General features: G+C 28.8%; 1 protein-coding gene across 1 annotated transcript in view; it reads left to right on the top strand.

Annotated features, from left to right (window-relative positions):
* Positions 1–14656: 14656 nt before the first annotated feature.
* Positions 14657–24210, top strand: part of LOC116767718 (5-hydroxytryptamine receptor) — a 29160-nt gene continuing 19606 nt past the window's right edge. Inside the window, exon 1 of the mRNA XM_061527491.1 lies at positions 14657–14966. The gene's annotated coding sequence lies outside the window, so the exon portion shown is untranslated. The remainder of the gene's footprint in view (positions 14967–24210) is intronic.

Below are 24210 nucleotides of genomic sequence, written 5' to 3'. Positions count from 1 at the left end.
ATTGGATTTTTGAAAATTATAATTGCTAAATCTAAAATACCTACATTATTTTTACCCACCCGAGATAGTGACCTTAGGGGCATTGTATGGATATTTATCCATACACAATGCTAATTTTAGCATTTTACATGTGATGTTACTGATTCACTTACTTCACCTAGGGAACCAAACAACGAAGCAATCATTTAGGCTCACGTATAGGTTGTAAAGTTTACGTAGTTATGCCATTTGTACTATAATATACGTTTTAGTTGTCGTAGTTATCTTGGAAACTGTGGCGTGACCTGCATTTATATAACTTTGTTTTGTATTATGCTCTTAACATTTAATCATATTTTTTAATTAATTTAAGCCCATCAACGAAACACAGACTTTTATTTTCACTACGTAAATTAAACATTTAAATAATATTTACGGTTAGAACTCTTTAAAATGACTTAATGTCTTTAAAATGACAAATGGGTATATATCACCTGAGAATATACCTTTTTTGATAGGTTTTTTTTAAGAGTGATCTTCGTTTCGTATCTGATAACGCTAACACGAACTAGTCAAACATGAAGAAGATTAAAAGTTTCAGACTAAGAAGATTACAGCAAATCGGAAATCGTTGAACGTTAACGACTTTCGCAAGTCGTTAAATACATTTCGCGAACCTAATATACGGTGGGTAAACATAATAATTTTAACTGCAAAATGTTTTCACTAAATTGTTTTTGTCAGTCTTACTTAAGGAGTGTCATCAACGATTGGCTTCTTATACTATGAAGTCATTTATAATTTTACTAGATATATATTTAAGTAAAAAGTGTAACTTTTTCATGTACAATTTTTTTTTATTCGTATGTATTATATGAGATTTTTTTGTTTGCTTAGTTTATTCGACTTTAAAGGTAACATGAACCGCTGGTTACCAAGAGAAATATATATTATAAGTTATAAGTTAAATATATATTATAAGTTAAATATTTTATTCTTTTATGTACCGTACTCCTCTTTAGTAACTTGCATGATATTCTAGACAGCCAACTGTTTTAATAAAAGGTTTTGTAGAAACACCTGCAATAGTAATGAAGAGTGGCTACTGACAGTTATGAACATCTGTAGTCCCATATATGGTTTTGGGATAATGGAAAATTGGAAAGAAAAAATTTCTTCTTACAGCTTTCTCACCAAAAACAAAGCTAACAGAAATTTTAATATCTATTTCATGATGTACCATGCATAGCTAATATTTAATCAAAACATTATTCCTATTTTGTAAATCCTGTCAATGTTATAATATTCTGTTCTATTAGAGCATCTTTCAATCAAAAGTAATACGAGACAGGTACACGAAATAATCTAGCCATTAAAGTATTAAATTACGCATGAGTATAGCTTTATTACTTTGCAAGCAAGTCAATAGCGATGGCAACTTCCTTTGTTGGCATAGCTTCCCAAGAAGACGGAGTATTAGTTAATGGATAACCTAAATCAGTATATTCTTTAATGTTCTTAAAAATATTCTTTAAAAAAGACGTAACAATACATACTTTATCCCAATTAATTAATGATACAGTAGCTATTTCGAATTTGTTACCAAGACTGTTGTTTATGTTTATGCATTTCAATAAAATTATTCTTAATACACTTATGTTTTTATTGCTGCATTATATTAAGTTATTATGAATGACTGTATTATTTCTAAGACTTCAAGTATACTCGACAATGTCGTTAATATTAAAAGATTCAATTATTCAGTACAATGGCGTATAGGCGTAACCTTTGACATTCTCCTGCAGGTCTCGGGCCCTAATGGACTTTTATGTGTCATATAATAAAATTTGTGTAAAAGTCTGAGTGCCAATTGATAGATCGTGTTACAAGGAAAATATATGTCAATGGCCTAATGTTATCTGTATAAAGACATCAATAAAATACACCAAATCTGTTTTAGAAGAGCATGACCATCGGCCATTGAAACATTGACCTTATTCAAGGGCAGACATCAAACAAATACAAACGAAGGGCCGAATGTAATGCTAACCATAAAAAATTGCTAAATAATTAATTTAAAGAAATTTAACAAACTAAAAATAAGTGCGTGGTATAGGAAGATATATAATGAAGACTTTTAATAATAAAAAAAACATAATTGTAAGAAAATTTAATTCTTGAATGAAAACATTGGATTTGATGAAAATATTTTTTCGTGACTAAATAACAGAATTACTTAGGTCATATATAACAGTTATAATACATGTTAGATGAAGTCAATATAAAAAAGTATGAGTGATAAATTTTATAATAATTTATTATATAACATCATAAGTACGAGATTTCAATATATTTACCTAACTTTCAACGCTTTCTATTCATAAAACTTGGTCGATATACACAAAGATTTATGAAGGAAGGCCTAAAAAACAGCCGGTGTTGAAGAAGCTCAAGTTATAGTAAGTTACTGCTCAAAAAAGGTACGAATAATCTGTATTGTACAGATAAAGAGAAATCTTTCGGAGGCTTCAGTACGTCCTTTAGCTTTTATATGACAATACCATTATCACAGGTGTATGAAGGGTTTAGTTTCAGACTATATTCCCTTTCCTATTCCATGTATTTCCGTTGGTTTAATGACGTGGGTCTAATAGCCATACTTTTGATATTCTTTGTTTTTAATAGGATAAGGAAACTCTGTTCGATTTGAAATACAAAAATTGGCATTAAATTTTTATAATATGACTTGTATTCTCAACTTAATATAAATATGTATGTATTTATTATGATAAAGTTAACTATATTTGTATGAAAGTTATTATATTTCAATATTTATTAATTTAGTATTTCTCACTTTGAATAAACGTATATATTACTGTAAACTAGCTAACATTGGATTGTGTTTGAATATAAAACCTACGTGATTACTTTGAACTGTTCACAGGAAGACGAGATACTAATGTTTTGTTTGTATATTTTATTTACAACTACTACAAGTGTTAAATATGAATTGTTGAAAACTGTGTCTTGTTATATTTAATAGAGTATTTCATACAAAAGATTTGTGAAATATCTTTGTGATAGGTTTTTATGTACACACTTGGAATCCCTAATTCGCAGAATTTATACAAAATCCTTCATCTGTCTGACAGACTCGAATATCTCGAGATAAAAGGGATACGTAAGATGTACCGCATTTATAGTTTATTTCACGTCAGGAAAATATCAGTCACCTCAATATATTCCGAAAAGCGGTTTACGTCTTTGATTCCCCTTTTTGTTTATTCGAAAGCGAGATCTCTAAACCGATCTGTGTATTGACTGCTATGTATCATATCCCGTCTGAGACTTATTGATCAATCACTGCTTAAATAATGGTCTGGGAACAATTCAGATATGTTACATAAATATTTCAATCATCAACTTCTTTATTGTTTATAAATAATCTCATATTTGAAATAACGATATACGAATACAGGTGCGTACTACACGCGCGTGTTATTAATTAAGAACCGTAATTTGTGTAAATGTTGACATAAACTGATAGTCGCCGACGTCTTACTTTGATGACTTGGTTTTTTACTATCGCAATGGTAACCGACTTTTGTAATAAACTTTATTATATAAGTTCCATATTAATATATTATAAAACGACATAAGCTTCAGGAACAACAAACTTAATTTCATGGGGAATTTGAATATAAATTTGGATTGAAATATTATAAATTTAAGGAAGTATTTATATCGAGATAACTTTATATGTTTAATAGATTTCAGAATACACGGAGTTCAAGCTATATAGACATCAAACAGACCAAATTATTTGGTTTATTAAATCATAAAGATGTGTGAAAATGTGTCTTGGAGCCTGGCAAAAGTATTGTCACTGTCACAAATATGGCGTCGTCATTACAAATGTTTTATTTGTTAGATCTCTGTATTTACCACATTACTGTTACAGAGCAAGGTAAAGTAATGTACCTATGTCTTAGCATCTCGACGCACGCAAGTCTGTTTATGAATAGTTCATTTAATGAATCGTAATTGGATTTATAACATGTTGAGATTCTTACTGTGCCGTTTATATTTTAATAATGAATATTTAAAATGCTTCATAGCAGAATTCAATAAATTCAGTTAAATTGAAACTTCATTTCGTTATTAAATGCTTATATTATTACTTCGTTTAAGTATTTATTATGTGAATGTTTAAACTATAGCTATTAATAAGATTGTTAACACTTTGCCAAGACTAAATACAGTTTAATAACGGGACGAAATCTAATGCATTGTACAAATAACGAACTCGAATAGGTAGAGTTATATTCCATCTGAGCTTAAACGTATCGTATATCCGGTGGTGGATCCGATCCGGAAACACATTTAGATTTGATATCGAACGTGACACTTTGATAGGAAAATTTGAAAGCAATATTTTTGTTCCTCATAAATCATGATACAATTTCACATTCGGGCTAACGAAGGACGTGTTTCTTAAAAGTTTGTGTAATTTTTTACACGTTTAGTTTAAGTAAGTTTAGTTTACTACATAAAGGAACCACGCGAACATACAAACTTTATATTATTTAATTTTGATTCTGACACGACATCGGGTTTTTAGATTGCATGTCATTTGATAATTTAATAGAAAAAAATGTGTTACCGTGACCAGTTAATGGTATTTGTATATAAATTTAAAATTTTATTTAATAAGGTTATATTTTAATTTTATTCATCAAAGAGTAATCATATATATTTGCTTTAATGCACTTTATTTAATTGGAGATAGTTTCACCAATCAAAGGCACGTTTACACGAGAGAATTATAATACGTTTAAAGCGTTCATTGACGTAGCTATATTATATAAAATTAGAGCAATTTCTCTCATAATATTAACCCCTGTTTCACCTACTTCATCATATATCTCCCGAATAAACTTATGCGACACATTCAAAGTTTCACGCCTATAATATTAAGTCGTTTTAATCCGGACACGTGTGTGAGAAATTATGTATGAGTGTATTTATGTAACAATTTATGCTGCATCGTTTATGATGAAATACAACAAACAGATGACGCCATCCTCATCATAGCAGCGTTAACATAACACAAAGCAATAGTACAAAATTGTAGTTATCTTTATAAAATATGTACCTCCTTCATTCTTTATACAATAACTAAGAAAAAATTCTCTTTAACAATCGTTATCCGTGTTTTTAGAGAGTCAGATTAGGACTATGATACTAAGAAATAGAAAAAGATCATACAGACTGACGATGTTCATCAAAACCGTATTAAGCAAACCTCTTTAATGCTAAGTAGTAGTAGTCTTTGTATTTTTTATAACATATTGGTTTTTATATTACCTTTTATATACTACCTTGTCATTTAGTTCTGTAATCCGAATAAGATAGAATTTGAAATGAAACCAGTATAGTGTAATGAATTGTTGATTTTTATATTTCAACCACTTCAAGCTGAAAATATTTAAAAAATGTACATTTATGAAGTATTTTGTATGACAAATAATGATAAGTATTTTTTTTAAATAACGTTATACATTCAAACGATTTTCAAATAATCGCTACATGTTTCAAATAATTAAAAAATCAAATATTAAACCGAGATCACAAAGCATTTGCTAATATTTTATACATCGATGTAATTACGAATAGAGCATTTCAAGCCATTTCGTGTTCATGGCTAAATGGAAAATCATATAAACTGACATTAAAATGTCACCCGAGGTACTTTATGTTACAGATTTATGTATAGTCAATCCAATATTTGTGCTAGAACTCATCACCCAATCTACGTTCAAAATATATATATATATATATGATAGCTACCGTAGCTAGTCGTTGGCCATCTAAAGAAATTGGGTGCAATTTATTTATTCATGGATAAAATTCAGAAAATTCTCTATGTATTCATTTTTATAAAGCATTTCTTCTCTCAGAAAGGTAAAGAGTCCCAATAGAAATTTGTTCAGGTGCAAGTTTTAGATTTCATTATTTATGTCTCTATTTTATAATGATATAACACATGTGTCCTCTCCGATGAGAATGTTACAAACATACAAAGGGAATAGGAAATAGAAATTCATATTATAGTACATTCTTTATGTTATGTATGACTATTCTTTCTCTCGAAAGATTTTTCCTTGTATGACGTCTTTGTGTTTAGTAGAAACCCTTAGTTTTCATTTTTCGTCTCCAAGAGAAAGCTTTCTTCAATTTTCATGTCTCTAGGTTTATATAATTATATTTTTGTCATTACTTAAAGTGGTTTCACTCTTAAAAATAATTGCTTAAATCATAGATGAATACGTTTTTCAATAATTTATAGCAGATAGACGTTATTTACTTAAAGTTTAAAGAAAAGGGGAGCTGAAAATCTCTTTTTGAACTAAACATTCATTACGATATGTTACTTTTGTATTATGAGATATAACAAATGAACAGAATTACATAAAATAAGATTAAAATTTCTTATCTGCTAAATTGATCCCATATGTGAAACGATTTCCATGAATAAATCATTTTCTACTTATGTCTTGAAATCATAGTGTAATTGGAACCGGGTGTCGCTAATTTGAATTTCCTATTATGGCAGCCAATTAACGTCATTCTAGATTCTCCATCCTTTGTCTTACATAATATGTAATTTAATGTAATCCTGAATTTCTAATAGCTCTATTGTTGTGAGGTTTTGCCACAGGAAATGTGTATTAATCATCGCGAACTATTTAGGTTGTATTACAACCATTACTTATTTTGCTTTAATAATGACGTAAAGGATGAAAGAGAGATATATTTAAGATCCGAGCAGAAGAATGTAAAAATTCAGACTATTTTTAAAATTGAACGATTACAAGTAACCCAAAAAGGGATTAGCAGACATATGCGGTTAATTCTGGAACAAGGAGTTTCAAATTATAACAGTTCGAAATTGGTTTTATATGTTTTAAATATAGTTAGAACGATAGAAAGGTAGAGTTAACACTAAAAGCGCAAGTTTTACACTTGGGTATCACTCAAAGATCATGCGGAAAGCAAGCAACTTCTGAAATTACGTTCCGGCAGCGTTCGAAGATTATTATTTATATATAGTAGGGAATAACTAGATAATGAAGGCCTGATTACAAATTTTACTGCCATAATGTTTTCGACAATTATGGTAACAGATATTGCCACATCCAAACATAAAGAAAAATATGCTTACGCAGTAAACAGTCTTTCCTAGCCGGCGATGTGCTCGATTATGTTATTTGATAAACCAAAATTATTTTTATAAGACTGTACTGAAAGATATATTTGCAATTTTATGAACTTTATTATATATGTAGAGTGTTACTGCAAAACTAATCGACCAGTTTTGTATTCGAAAATGAAAAATTGCATTAAAATTCTGTTGTAGAGACTACATTGTTTATAAATTACCATAAGCCGTCAACAAATAAGAAACTACGCTGAAAATATAGAAAAGTCTATGAAGTTAAGACAAAAAGATTATCTTAACGGTATTTTCTAGAGCTCTCCTTTTATAAATATTTAAATCTCTGCTAGAAATTCCTTTTTCTTCTATTAAAGATTTGATAACGATGCATCGTTTACATTTTTTGTAATCCTTGTTTTTTATATGTATTGTTGTATTACTTCTAAAGAAAAATCTCTAAATATGAATGAGGTGGATAGATAACCATCTTTTAAGTAGGCCGAAGAGCTAAGTATTTTCCATTTATCTACATGTCTCTAGATGGTACCTACAATTTAACTTACGAAGAATATTTTGTTCTGATTTACAGTACTAAGTAGGAATTTATTAAATCAGTGATCAAGGAACAAAGAGGGTTAAACCCCTCAATTAAACCGCAATCTTTTTTCATTGTGCGAAAACTGAAGCTCTGACTTTCTGATAAGAAAGTGAAGAAAATGCTGCTGTTGTCATCTTTTGCTTAGTATAAAAAGAACAATAACTGGAAGTCCACAAAAGACGTATGATAAAATAGTGAATTGTTAAGTATTTCCTAATTAAAATTCCATTCAGCGTTTTTCTTTTGTTATATAAACAAATGATTGTAGTGCAGTGAATGTTTTTATGTTCGAAATAATAAACAAGAATGTATATATGTAAATATGAATTAAAACTTGTTTCATAAATCTAATATTTTTTTCCTAGACTGTTGTTACCATTATTAAACGAATGTTAATCTGTTCAATTCTTATATAGACAGCCTTATACGAGTTAAATTGTATTTGAGTAAAGTTAGCTTTATGTTTGCTATTAAGAGGATAGAAATGGAAAAAAGGAACTGACTTTTATATTATGTTTTTATACCTTATTACGTGAATTAGCAATGGTGCCGTATAGTCAAACAGTCCTCTAGAAAATAGGGTGCAGTTTGAAGAAGTCTTATTTGAATGAAGAAAAATTGTAGTTACAGTTATTGCAAGCAAGGTTTTTTGAGATCATTTATTGTATAAAAAATCAATCACCTCTAGAAAATATTGTATCACTCTTAAATTATCAGTCATTGAGTGGTTCGACTAATAAAATAATAGTTTGTTGGGAGAGTTGTACCTATGTTTTTTACTCTTTTTTATTTTAATTTAGAATTTTCTTGGCTAAAATTTAAAGAAATATTATTCATATAGTCATATAATCTACTAAAATGACGTGGTTGAGGAAGCAAGCCGGCCGCTGAATATCTAATATTTCTATCATATATTTTGTTTCAGTATCGTATGAAATTAAATCGAAAGCCTCGTAGCCTCTGAATCCTCGCCGGAGCATGTATCATATAGGTATAGAAGTATTCTTAATTTGCGTTATTATAAAATTGGTTCTCATACAAGTTAAAACTCACATAGTTATATATATATATACATATAATCGAGCAGTTGTAGTGTTTTAGTTGGAAATGTAATTTTGTTTAATGTAATTTTATTTTTGAGACGAAGATTACTTTAAAGTAAAACCACATTAATTAATATGGGAACCTATTCGACATAACAATACCCATACGTAAACCCTTTAATCCCACCATGAATCCTTTCAAAGCAAACTATATGCCGTTTGAGGAAAAGGGCCTGTTTGGATTTCGACAATAAATTAAGCTTTTACCAATATATTACATTTCCTGATTTTCAACAATGTAACTATAGAAGCATTGTCAAATTGTAAGTATCCAAAACTATATGACTTTTTCAATAACACCAAATTGTCGAAAGAACAGTGTGATTAAGTCAATGTGGAAAAAATACATATTTTGTAATTTACATGAAAATAAATAAAAGATTTGGAAAATTCGCTTAGAAATAGAGTGCGATTTTATTTTCAGATCTAATAAACGAACGCCGTACTTATTTTATTAAGTTAGTTTTATAAGTTGTTCCTCTTTTGATTTCCAGTCAGACGTAAAAAATAAATGAAAATATTTGTAAGAGAAGAATATTAAAAACATTAGCCTTATATTCTATTTTTATAATACAAATATTAAGTTTCTTATAAATAAATTACCTGCACTTATAACTGAAAGGCTTACCAAGATTTTTTTTTCAATACAAATAATATATAATGTTTCACTATAAATAATAGTGGTAATTCCTATTTGTATCACGCATTTACTGTTATGGAGAAAATACAGCGATAACAAAAACGTCAGTCAATACAAATATGCCTGTAGAATGTGATATGGCGTCTTTCCTTATAAATCATAGTGACGTATTTTATAATATTAATATTACAAATATGGAATGCTTCTACGTTTTAAAAAAGTTAATTAGGTCTTGCATAAAATAACGAACCTATTGTTACAAATAGTAAATTATACTGAAAATTAATAACCAAGTTTTTAAAGGGAAAAGGCAGTTTGATTCTGTCGAATTATTGAAATATTAAATTGAACATTAGAAATTAAGACATCACGTTCAGATGAAATAAGTATACAAAAATGTTTCCTAATCACTGAATACTGTTAGAAACAATTGGGATGAGAATGTCGTCGTGATTAATTATTAGAAAATGTAAAACCTTATCAGTAATTAATTCTAAATAACTTTATTACCTACAGTTACATTTAAGATTTGTAAAATGATCTAATATCTGAACCTATATGAAATGATTCTAGAATGGAGAACCTGAAAATAGATCGAAAAAGAGATTTAGTAACGTTAAACCTAGAGATTTATCGCCTTCAAGCCGAAATACAAAATAACGAATCAGTTGAATCTTGTGTAATATTCTAGTTATGTACTAGTATGTAGTAACGGATTTACAAGCATTTTAAATCTAAGTTCTCTTGCTGAAATTTAATGCAGTAACAATGTTTCCGAAATGTTTTTTAAGAAAGAAGTAATCTTGTTAATTTTATTGACATCAAAACAAAGACTTATCTGCCACTAGTACTATAAATAGAAAATTATTATTTTCATAATGAAAACTGACGACTGTATTTGACATATAGATGATTGACGGTCGCAAGTTTGGTCTACGTAACATTTAATACTTTTCTCGTGTATATAAAACTACATTAGTTTAAAATGATTAATACGAGCAAAAATTCACTAAAGAATTGTTATCAATCAACACGCATAAGTCTAGGTAAAATATAGTTTGAGCCAGAGAGGAAGTTCCGAAGCTTCCATTAAACTTTATATATATTTTCTTTAAAAATACACTGCCGAATAAACTGCATTAAAACTTCATTTCCATCTTGGATATAGTTTTGAAACTAAAACTTCGTATTTTAATTAAATTTTACAATGATATTCAAAAATATGGAGCTAGGACAAAAACTTAATTTTAATTTTACTTAAGATATTTCTGGAATACTAATTTTATATGCGTCTGGAAGGTGGCTTATCAAATCAATTGTTAGAGATACCAATTAAGAAAGCAATAACAGTTACCATTCATTAAATTTTTATCTACATTTATTCCCGTTTTACTTGTGTTTTAATTTCAGATAAAAAATTAAAAGTTTCTGATTTATTTCTATATTATTATTAACAATATATATATATATATATATCATTTCAATATTTTCGTTTCATGAACTCAAAAGTTAGTATATATTTAGGTATACCTAAGCACTATAATATAAGAATTATTACAGTACAATAGTCGTAACACATTTGTGTTTACTGTTATTTATTAAAGTTTTAGTTCCGTGATTTATATCCACGGACTCATACAGAAACATTCATTTCAACTTGCACGTTCAAAACAATAATATATTAGTTAGAAATAAATGTATTTAGTTTAGTTGTTATTCAGAAATCTGATGTTATGAATGAATGTATATAAGACTTTTGTTTTATGTCACTATTTTATAACAATACTTGTAGCAGCTAAGACGAATTACAAAATCAAGTTTGTGAGCCGTGACCAAGATCATGAGGAGAGTATGGAGCCGTGAAATTTGATGCTTTGTGAGGGTTAAAAATCTTTCAAAGTAATCCTCCTTTTACATCATAATTTTAGAACTATGCGATTATATTAAACTAAACTCTTTCAGGCTGCAAGATTCCTGTGAACGTGTGATGTTTTTCAAAAAGTATGTTTGTGTAGCCTTCTTCAAAGTTCTTTTTATTTTCATAATATACATGTTCTAATTTGATCACAGTGAAAAGTTTACTGGCAAACAGAGTACTACTGTTTTGGCGTTTATAATTTCACTATGTATATGGACTTTATTAACATTTATACTAATGTATTAAGATATGTATTATAATATGAAATTTACATAAAACCAAGATATAATTTTGCATCACAAATAATCTATTATTAAACATGAATATCACTCTTCGGTAATGTAAAATGGGGTTTGTCTGCAAAATGTCATATGAAATTTGATAAATGAATAATGTTGTGGCTTCTCGTACCGAAGATAGATTAAAAAGCTTTTTTCCTTACCGAAAATTATAACCTAATTTAGCTCTTATCGGTTTTCGATTTATCATTACCGTCTTATTTGAGATATAGCTATCATTCCTTCTCCTCAAGGGTCTGTATGAGAGTCTTCCACAAATGAAAACGCTAAGTACTTAGTGCTCAATAATTCAAGGGAACTGCTACCGAGGTTAGCTTTGTTTCCTGCGATTAATGCCAAAGGTCGCATTACGCTCCTCTCGATTTTATAAAGTTTTTATAATACAAGTTATTATGCTATTCATCACTTCCATTGCTATTATGGATTACAGTTTCGTTGTTCTGCTTAATGTTTGACCTTGACATTAGTTATACAGATTGCCAAAAATAGGTTAAATTACTTAGCGATTCATACCATAATTTTACAAGTAACTTATTGTAAATAAATAGGACTAGCTTAAATTATATTTAAAAAAAATGTTTTCCTTTTAAATTTAAGCTAGAGCATTATAAATCATGCACTAATCCTATTAAAAGCACAGATCTGAGACTACATGAGAAGTTAGTAACTTAATGCTCTATCGGTCTTTTCAAGCGGAGTTCGTATATAAAAAAAAATGGAAATCATGAAAACAAGGAAAAACTTAGACTTACATATTTCAATGAAAACAGCTTTGTATTCCTTAACATCCATAAAATATGTTTTATTAAGGTTTTTTTTTTTTCTGTAAAATGCAAAAATATATTTTAAAGTAAATTTGATTATAAAATTATGATAAATCATGTCCCCATAATTCATTAACATTCTTGGAAATTAAATAAATATATTTTTTTTTGCTGGAAAGAAATATGCTGAATAAGACAATATCACTTTAATACGGCCACGATCTGAAATCTTTTTAGCTATATTTGTTAGAATATCTGAAGTGCTACGATACTATATGAGAAGTGTCTTGTGTACTAATTGTTTCTTTATTTTATAACAAATTTCATATCACATTACATTTTCATCAATAAAACATTACGTAAATTGGTATTCAATTGTAAATTACTTGTTCTAAATAAGACTATTTTAAGCATCGGCCTTAAAATACTTAGACAAACACACACTTCAGTGAATGTCAAAGCCTTCACGGTTCCTGACTTTCTCTTAAAATATTAATGTCACTTGAAAACGTTGGGTTCGCGATGTTTCACGACTATATTAAAATGTAGGTACTTTGGACGAGGTATTCAGTAACTTCGGTACTTATTTGCTTTGAAATTTCATTAAAAATGTCTACTATATTTGAAATAAAAAAAAGAATTAACATGAGAATTGCAATAAACGTATCACATTCTTTGTTTCGTTTTATATCGGGTAATATTAAAATAAACTAGTAAAAAGTTTATCGAAATATAATATGGAAATTAAGTTACAAAAGCTTTGCTCTGTGTTCGGTTATAATAGTTGTCATTACAATAAGACTTTAATTGAGTATACATATAGAGAAGAATTAAGAAGAATTCAGTATACATATACAATTTTAACACATAACCAACTTAGAATTACTTTTAAATGTCAGAATTTTAAATCAGAACATTGGAGCAATTAAAATAATCGTGTTATATATGATAATGCAAGTTGAAATAATAAAATATAAAAGAATTCTACCATTAAAATGAACAATACGAATTGATCATATTATTATATAAAAACATACATGTTTAGCGACACGATGTTATACCAATACAAATGTTATTAGTCGCACGCAATATGAACATTTGAATGTATAAAAATATCATTCATTTATATAATAATATTTATAAATAGAATTAAGTATCTGCTGGTGATTTCGTAATAGCTTCGTTGGCCTAAGTGCTTATAATTGGTGAAATGATATTTTGCTTTTTAAAAAAATTGTGCTTTCTGTTATTTCGCTGCAATTCTTTGAACATCTGAAAAGTTTTGATAAGGTCTCGTTGGGCGAGAAATGAGTATTTAAGGCCACGTACAGGCTGTATAAAACCAAGTAACTTACCTTGAATGCCACACAAAAACAACAAATAGGAACAAAGTTATAAGGTAAGATTAGTTAGTGTTTCAAATTATAGTTAGAGCACAATTTTATAGGTTGACGTTGATATTTTCTAAGTAATATAACTTATATACTCGTATATTGGGAAAATATTCAGAGAATTACAAATAGTATTTTTGTTAAAACACGGTTTTTGTAACAGTTTTTGGAAATATTATATCTATAATGATTATTGGCCTTTGTTAATATATTAATAACATTAAAATCACTTTTTAAGAAAGGCAGAATCATTGCGTATGATTTTTACCATTGTTAAGACACTTTTATAAAAATAAAAAACTTTCAAAACGTTTTTAAAAATTCGCATTGAAATTTTATATTAATGCTAGTATTATTTGTCTATTGCACTATTGCTTGGTATATAATGAGGTACGTTGTTGATGACAATCATGCAATGAATAATTTAACATGACACCGTTAGAATTAACATGCAATTAGTTTGTCAACCATTTCGATTAGTTGCGGGTGTAGTTAGACATACATCAATATATATAGCCAATTCAATTTGACTAATTGTTTTCGTCCTTCATAATACATCCAAAGGATAATAATAATAGTTTAACGTTTGATTATTTGATCTGTATCCGCCCAAAGGTTTATAGAATAGCTGTAACAATACAACGATCACTCGTGAGAATTTCGGAGGTTTCTAGCTATGACGTCAGGAGGGGGAGGTCGGTAGGGCGATGGAGTGGCGCGCGCCGGCATCCCGGCAGCCCGAGACGACCATACACCCGCGTACCTATCTGTTGATCTGTTACGCTCCGAGCGCTAAGGTCGTGTCACACCATTCTGACTGAGCTGAACGCCGCCCGTCATGAGACGTCGGTAAACAAAACACGCAGATCTAGTCCGAACCTTTAGAAGATATTCAAATTTCATTCTGAATTTATGTGATAAAAGTGTAATCCGTGCGTGTCGTGAGTGGGGTAAACGGCCCGCCGTCTGCCACCCACGGACTATAGTACTAGTGCTCTACGTAGTATTTGCACCACCAGTGCTCATCAGAGTAACTGAAAATTCGCGCCATTTTGGTATGTTTAAGTATAAATATTATCGCTATTAAAATAATAATAATGATTAATAGTTTATATAATTAAACATAAATTATATTAACAACAAATAATATTAAACGTAAAATGTATATAAAATTTCATTTAATTAATATAATTTATTGTAAAGATTTAATTTTGGAAACATTGTTCTTTCGATCATTTTCTTGTTTCTCTTCGAATACTAAAAGCTAATCAAAGATTTAGGAAAAATATTTAAAATATAAAGATCAGTGAATATTATCGGATAAACGATTTTTTTGTCTGTCATATAATAATGAAAAAGATAAATTTAAAAAACACTGCTCGTTTTATTGATACAATTATTTTTAATATCTTAATGAAAGGGGATCTAAGCATAAAAGGACTTTATTCTTCCAAACCCGAAATTAAGTAAGAGCATTTAATACAAATAGGATATTTAGTTAAAAACTTTAGTAAAAAATTTGTGCGTATATAGTTTTCTATGAAGTTATAATTAATGCAATAATCATTGTTACAATTAATTTTGATAAATAAATTTTTATTTCAAGCTAGATGTGCTTTACTGATAAGATAATGCACTAAGCATTTTTTAAAATTAATGTAAGTTACAAAATGCTTTTAACAGGAACAAAGAAGAGTTAGCACGAAATAATTATGTTCTAACGTTCTGTTCGTCTTCTTTATAAGGTTTCCCTTAATTATATTTATTTTTGGAAAAAAAGAAAATGTTGTATGCTTTATTTTTCTTATTTCCATGGTAAATAAGTTTCGATATTTTACAGTAAAATAAATAATCAATAGGATTTCCAAAATTTCATCATCCGAGGGTATGAAATTAGATATGAATGTGATTTAAAAATTAATGTTGTTAGTGAGGGAAGTGTGGGGTAATAACAAGATATTATGTTGAATTCTGATAAAATAAAAATCAAGTACTTTGGGTTAGGGCTTAGTAATGGTTTTAGATTATACGTATCAAAAAATCTAGATTTTTAAAAGTCTATTGCAGTTGTTTTCGAGAAATATACATTTATTGAGTGAAGCGAGCGAAGCGAACGGAACGCTGTACTGGCGATACAGATCATTCATCCACGTAGATGATCTCGACAACCGAATGTCCGATTAAGTCGAGTTTTTTTCTATTCGATAGCCCAGTTGTCTGGGTTGGTTTTTATCTGAAAAAAATTTAGATCGGACCACCTATTTCAATTTTAGGGCCGGAAAACGAAACCAATGTCCAAAAAAAAGGTTCGGTACCGAAACACTGAGGTCGCTTCACCCAACTTGCACCAAGAGCTTTTTTCAAGCGAAGCAAGAAATAAAAGCGACGGTTCATCTACTAGTAAGAACGTTAATTAAAAGCAATACATGTAAAACGTTACATGTCCTTACTTTCAAGGATTTTTGGACTAAAAGTAAAAATATCTTATTTTTTTTCAAGTAACGCAGACGTCGTATAGTGAAATATGGTTGACGTATTTTGAAGTGTTTCAAACGATGTTACGGAACTAAATCAATAAAAATCAAAGGAATATGATATATAGAAAAAGAATTCCATTATTATTATTCCATAATTTAGAATAATTCATATGGAATTTATGTATTGTTAAAAAAATATCTATAGTCTTAAAAACAACACATGTTCTTTGTGCGTGTTTGTTATTATTTCAAACAAAACTATCGAGCCGGTTACATTCTGTGTGTAGGCAGCTCCAACTCTGAAATAATCGAAGCAATTTTGCTGAAGCATCGCGAATAAACTTGTGTTTATATAAATGACAAAAGTGAGTTCTGTAAAAAACACACGAACGTTTATTCTCTGTCCCTAATACTGTCTATCTCCATTCAAGGGGCAAAAAGATCGTTATGGCATTATATATATCTTGTCTTCGTGATTAATAGACATCAGTATATCATTTTCGGAAGATATAATAAATTGTTGTTGAAGTAGCTAAAATTGCTATTTTGTTATATTTGGAACAAACGAATAACATATCGTTTTCCATGCGTTAGCAATAGCAGTGAGTTGTAAAGTAAATTATTAACGTTTGTTTCATTTGGATATTCTCCTCAAATTAAATAAATAAGTTTTTCATATTCACTAAATGAATAAACATTTTAATTTTAATCAAATGAAAATATACAACAGAAAAAAACCTTCTTATTTTTATATTAACTTTCATAACGAGTTGATTTTGAATGATTATGATTTTATCGTTAACAAATTCAATGATTCTCAGTCTAGTTATTTTTAGGTAATGTGTACTTGACATGACATTCAGAATGTTGTCTTAATCATCGTTACCAGCTGTTTATACCGACATTTTTAAGATAAATGAAATGATAACGCAATTTTCTTTCTCCCGACACTCGTTTTCTTTACGTTTTTAATTCATTTTTTGTTGAACAAAATAAAAATAAAATATTTGATTGATTTATTGGTAATAAAAATTAGAAATACATATATTCAGGCTTAAAGGAAGAATTACATATGAGGATTCACGTGCTGTTTATATTTCCTATAATAGTTAATAATGGACATATATATTCAAGTACAAACTTACTACACTGCATAAGCTGTCTTTTGCAGTAAAATCCGCGTGGATGCCATATAGTTAAATTACACAATTGCCGTTTAAACTTTAATACTGCAGTATCACTGCTTTCAAACGTTAATAGTAGTTTTTACATTATGAAATAATAATTTCACGAGGTCAAGTTAAAAAGCATATAGCGTAAACAAAAATATTTATAAATCTCACCAGACATCATACAAAACGATCGGTTTCATTAAAATATTAATATATAATGTAAGCAATACCAGTAACGTGGCCATTTTGTAATTTATGACTTCAAAGATATTACTTCTAAGTAACTATAAATTAAGATTATTTTAATTTCAAGTCTACCAAAAAATATTATTCAATCAGTCCACTCCATTTAAGAATGAAATTGCCCTAAAAAAAGGTCAATCTGCCCAGTTTAGTTTTTCATTAAAACATTTATATATATTAATATCAATATTTGGAAACGAATAAGCACTTTCGTAACATTTGAATCAAGTCAACAACAAATTGTTTTGTGTGTGTTTTTTGTGAAAATCAAATTGGTGAGTTTGTATCGCGTGTTAGGGCACTGTTAAATCTTTTGACAACTGAAAACAGTAGGTGCCATATGAAGTATAGTGGAAATTATGAGTTGATAAACATGGTATGCGCTGAGAAAAATAAGACTTAATTAACCTTGAGACGTTTAGAGAATAAAACGAAATATATTTTAATGCAAAAAAACTTTACTTTAAATTTTTCAAAGATTATGTTCGTGTTGCGATTGTTCACGATTATTTCAGTATGTTATTGGAAAACTGAAATTATTGGTTTCAATTACGAGTAAAATGAAACATACTCTTACCCGTAAGCTTTATATCCTCTAGCTCGTTTTATCCGATCCAGCTACATGTACTACAAATCTATCCAATAATAACTTGGATAGATGTCTTTCGATTGAAAGATAAATATGATAAAAAATATTTTGCTACATTTATTCATGTAATTGAATAAATGTCAAGATATTTGTTCATTCATCTCGTAACAATTATATACTCCACTAGATTTGTAATGTAGTCTTAGAAGATTGCTTCAGAAAGGTATTGAAAACGTTTTATTTTTTATTACCGTTAATAGATTTTACTAATTAATATATTTAAAAGTTACCTTATTGGAACTTTACCTGATCAATAATCTGATATATAATGGGTTATGTATTTGTATTTAAGATATTTAATATATGTATGTATACATTATTTAAGATGCGCAAATTTCTTCGCGGATGTAAGTGATATAGCCAATATAATTTATACTCTTATAAGAAAATATTAAATAACTAATAAAAATGAAAATAAATACATCCAGATTAATAAATAAGATTAAAATATTTTTCCTGTCAGTTCGCTTTTCACGCAAAAAATATCTCTTTGATGTTTAATATCTTTGAAAAAGACATTTAGGTGAAGTGGTAAAAAAAAAAACCTTTTTGAAATGAATCTTTCAAATGAGACTTTCTATTTGATAGCTTACATAAAAATTAATTATTTTTACCGTAAATATTGAGGACAAATATTTATTTTTGGTCAAGTATTTTTGTACAAGACCAAAATATTCCAGTTTTAAATGTTATGAGATCAAGTACTTTCTAAGGACTAAAGTATTTATCAATTAGTTTTTATTGGAAATCGTAATAGACGCAATATGTGGGAGATTTGAATACAAAAATTAGTTATCAATATGCGATAACTGAAGACAGATAAACTAATAGACCTTTGTAGGTTGTAATCTTGCTAACAATATAAATTCCTAAATTTAAATATGTATACATATCTTTAAGACACACAAAGTTAATGAACATATATAAATTACTATCTTATTCGGATTTAATTGGTGTATTTACATATATTTTTTTATTTTAAAGTTAATTTCAATCTTCCCTTACTAAGGTTATTGCTAAGCAAGATTTTAAGCCAGATATATTTTATTCTTTATGTTAAATATATATGAGCTTAGTTCAAAAACACAGTAGGTACTAAAATTTATATGATATAAAGTATTTTTTTTGTTTTTCTATTCTATTAAAGAAATAAGAAATACTTTTATCTTACACTTTTTATGCCCATACTTTTATCTTTCAAATCCCTGAAAGTAGTTACTTTATAGCAGACATTCGACTGGAACCTTACTACGAAAGCGTTTATAAAATTATTTATTTGGAAAATTCCTTTACATAAGAAACCGAATTAAAAAACGAAAATATCTTTATTCAATATATTTATTTATATTTAACATTCGATCGTATTTCATGAATTTTTTCGTATCATAGGCTATTACTCTTATTAAATGGTTTGATTGAAAACGGATTAATATGAATATAGATTCTTCAATCAATGATGTCCATTTATATCGATAGTAACACAATCTAACCGTCATTAATTGATAGAATTACAGGCAATGCGATCAGTCTACGAACGGAATCACATACACGATCATAAAGCGATAACTTCTTTAACTATGATTGAAATATTATTGGCATCACAAAATACAAACTAAATTTAAATTATTTTACACATTAATTTTAATCTTTTATGAAACTAATTTATTCATGGAACGTTATTCTAACGTTAATTATAATTACGTTTAAGCTGTGTATGGTATCAAGCGAAGGTAACAAGCACTTTGATCTCGCTAACAATAGTTTATGTGCAACACCTACGTCATTTTACAGTGACAGTTTGATATAACATATACTTAGGTATGTAGGTGACATAATCCATGTAATTAATACCCAAAGTGTAAGTTATGTTTCAGATTTGCTTGTATCTAATACATTTAATATTTTAAGTTGGTTTTAAACCGAATATAACATTTCAACTTAGGTTGTATACCATAAGTAGAGACTAGAAAGAGAACATTGCCAGAACCTATAAATAAGTTTAAGATCTCTGAAATGTAAAAGTTACAAATTTTTGCTATAATTCATAGTTGATCTTTCTCTCATATGTATGTAATCAAGTATTAAAATTTATTATAGCTCACTACTATTAGGCGTATAGTAATAGATAAGATCGTGTAATATCAGCAAAAAGTAATTCATCGTGTGATAGCAGCAACAAGGATTTAAGAAAATAAGTGACTTTTTTTTTATTTAATGCTGTTAAAAATTACCTCCGAAATCAGCGGAGTAAATGGAATAAGCTGTCAGAAACATAGAAACGTTTACGTTAGAGCAATAAAATGAGACGCGTTCTGTCTTAACGGCTTAAAGATTAAAAATTTTTAATCAGTTATTTATTTTACACCAAAAGTTTTTTGAAATTGTACACTATTTAATATATCAACTTTAAATTTCGTTATACTTTTGACGCTCTTAACTAGAATCATATTTTCTCAGTTCAATGATTTGCTTCTTTATTCTTCTTTTATTCTAGATTATTCTCCATTGGCTTATGATTTTCCTTAACATGATGTGTAAAGTGTTATATATCTATATACAGATGCTGTCTAAACTTTATTTTTATGGAAACTAGTCGAATATATTTGCGACATTACTAACCAAACAATAAAAGACGGTTTTTTTAATTCATATAATCACAGGTTTGTGTATTTAATTTTGAAATCAATTGGTGACTTCCCTCTTTTATTGTGTGAAAAGTCTTAATATAAGATTTACAGGGTGACAAAATTAGGGTTATCGCAGTTCCATTCAGCTGCTGAGATCAAAGAAATACTTTAAGAGATGCAGAATTTATTGTGAAATAGTCTCACGTTTCTACAATAAAACCAAAATAATGGTTTGTTGTCAACGAAATAAAGTTGATACGACTTTCATAAAACTATCTTTTGTTTTAAAATATCTAGAGAAGCTAGAACTAGATAGAGACTGCTATTTACATAAGCCATTTCGTCACCAATAAAATTCGAAAATTTTATGTACCAACAAAATATTTATTTTCCATATACCATATACTTATACTAAAGAACGTCATTTCAAATTAAGGATTAGAAAGTGAGTTATTGAAATCCTTTTGTAGGCGTCTGATCTTTTTATATGTTTAATAACTTAAGTTTTATGTTTTATAATAAAGTTAGATTTGAAGTATATTTTACCAAAATACGAATCTGCAGCTATAATTTAAAGAAGATTTTACATAACTTAGTAATTATACTATATCTTTGACAATTAGTTTCGTTGTTGTTTAGTGTTCCGATGTACCGAGAAAGATGATTTCAAATTTCATGAAAATAGGAAGTCATGGGAGCAAGCCCGACAACAAAATCTAGTATAATTTACTACACTTCAATATGACATTCTTTCAGGTCCCAACACCTTTGAGAATTCGTTGAGAGCACGTAGATTTCATCGTCTCTTATATCAGAGATAATCGATATTACTTCGCTTAATGAGTACACGATTACATTACCCAATTTTTTTTAAACCTCCATAAATATTTCAACTTTTCAAGTTACTTTATTTCATACAAAATCTTAGTAATAATAAATGAGTTTTCAGTGGATGGTCATCAAAATGAGCAATTATAATGTGGGGGATTATGTAACGAACTTACATTTAGCGTGTTATAACTATTAGCAAATGGTATAATAATGATAAAATTATATAGAATAGCAAAATATTTGTTATTTATAGATTGGCATGTTGTCAAATATTGAATATGAAAATAAAAATTATTAATTTGGATCTCATAAAAACTATAACTATTTGTTTTATACTTGTATCATCAAGTCATTGTGGACATCTGATCTCGCGACAAGTTGTGTATATTTTTGCTCTAAGATCCCATATATCAAACTATGTTAGTAAAAATGATTCAATGGACATAGTAAAATGAATGGACGTTAACTTTTATAATATCAGTATAGATAACCCGATGTTTCTTTTTCTGGTCGGGAACGATGCTTGGCACAATTGCAAACTAGTATGACAAAGGAAATCATCTTTTTTAACCAAGTACACTATTTATTACTTACAAAGATCTCGATATCGGATTGATCTGTATTTATAATGTTTAAAAATTAGGGAAAACACGAATTCACTCAGGAAAGGTATACGTTAACACCTACTCCTACTTGTTTAGTTCTCAACATCTGGCCATATCAACTCTAATCTTTACTTTGGTCATCTAGTCGCATAATCCTATTTGTAAGTCGATAAATTCTATAGGAGAACTATTTTTCGCAACCAACTCAAGACCATCTTACAGACAAGGCTTACTGCTAAACTTCCGCCTTCTCTGTTATAATACAGATTAACAAATTAATTAATAATTTCAATGATGTATGCAGTACTCCAAGGCCTTATCCCACTGGTTACTACCTATCTTATCGACTAACAGAGAGCAGCTTCCTTAAAAATTAAAACAACTTTGGATCCAGTATAAATGTATAAGCTTGTGCCAGTATTTTATTCTTACTTAATGTTTGGATTGCCTCTGGAGCATTTGCATCTGATGTCGCAAGCCAGTTAAAACTTGAAGGCGTTTTGAATTTAAACGAATATTATACACGTGCCTTTAAAACTATTTTTCTATATTAGCACTTACTAATATAATATATATTATTATATATATATATATTTAATGAGCTGTTAGGAATATCCAGAAATATTTTTTTTTATATTTCGTTAAACTTGATATAAGTGTGTGTAGTGTGTGTCTATCCTTTAAAAAAAATGTAACAGTTTTAATCCCAGGGTAAAGACGGTTAAGAGTTAGGGTGGGCTTGATGGAGACGTGACGCAACTTTTTAGCATACCATGGTGAGGGTGCCGGGTCCATCGCGTTGTAGGGACATGAGCTTTAACATTGCCTGGGACTCCGACCCAGCCGTAGATTTAGGGGATCCCTATCTGACACGGTGTACGGTCACCTCCACCGTCTAAGTTCCTCTTTCTACCTAACCAAAATAAAAACGTACCTATTAGGGCTACCTTCGAAGTACGTTCTAAGGATGAATTGATTTTAGTTCTGGACAGTTACAGGATTTTTAGTTGGTTATAGAGAGATTTAGCTGTTATATCTCTCGCTCCCACTTCTGCCACGTACAAATTTGAATTCGTCAGTGAGTTCCTTAGTGAGATCGTAATCCTTATTGTGCTTAATGGCATGGCCTTCGGGGATGTTGGTTTCCCGAGGAACTGTAAGCTATATTAATACAACGCACTTTAAAATTCTGGACTAAAATTCGTTCTGAAACACGAATATCCTCTGGGTTTTTATATTGTTTCTCATACGTATCCTTCATTATTGTTCAATGCGGAGCCGCTTTAAGAATATAGTGAGAATGGTGTTTAATTTTATAGTCCTAGTGCCTCCTCTGCCTTATTACTAGTTAATTTGATATGAAAAAAAAAGTACATTTAACCTCCACTTCAATAACAAAAGGGTGTTTTAAATGTATGTATTTTTGTATCTTTATATGCTGTTGATTGTATACACCTAGTCCATTTATAAAGTGACTTTATGAATACAATAAAAAAATCTTTGGTAGTAAACAGTAATGAATTCATATTTAAGAGTTATCACAATTTCATATGATATCTAACTGCACTGAACATTTTATTAAATTTACAATTTCTTTTAACAAAGTTAGTAGAATCAAAATGATTAAGCATACAATTAGAATAAAGAGAAAACAAAGGATAATTGGGAGAATGATCGATTACGAGCTTTATTATG

The sequence above is a fragment of the Danaus plexippus genome (assembly GCF_018135715.1).
Source record: "Danaus plexippus chromosome 9 unlocalized genomic scaffold, MEX_DaPlex mxdp_26, whole genome shotgun sequence".
Classification (NCBI taxonomy): Eukaryota; Metazoa; Arthropoda; class Insecta; order Lepidoptera; family Nymphalidae; genus Danaus; species Danaus plexippus.
Note: the sequence above shows the minus strand (reverse complement) of the source record. Positions and strands in the feature narration are given on the sequence as shown.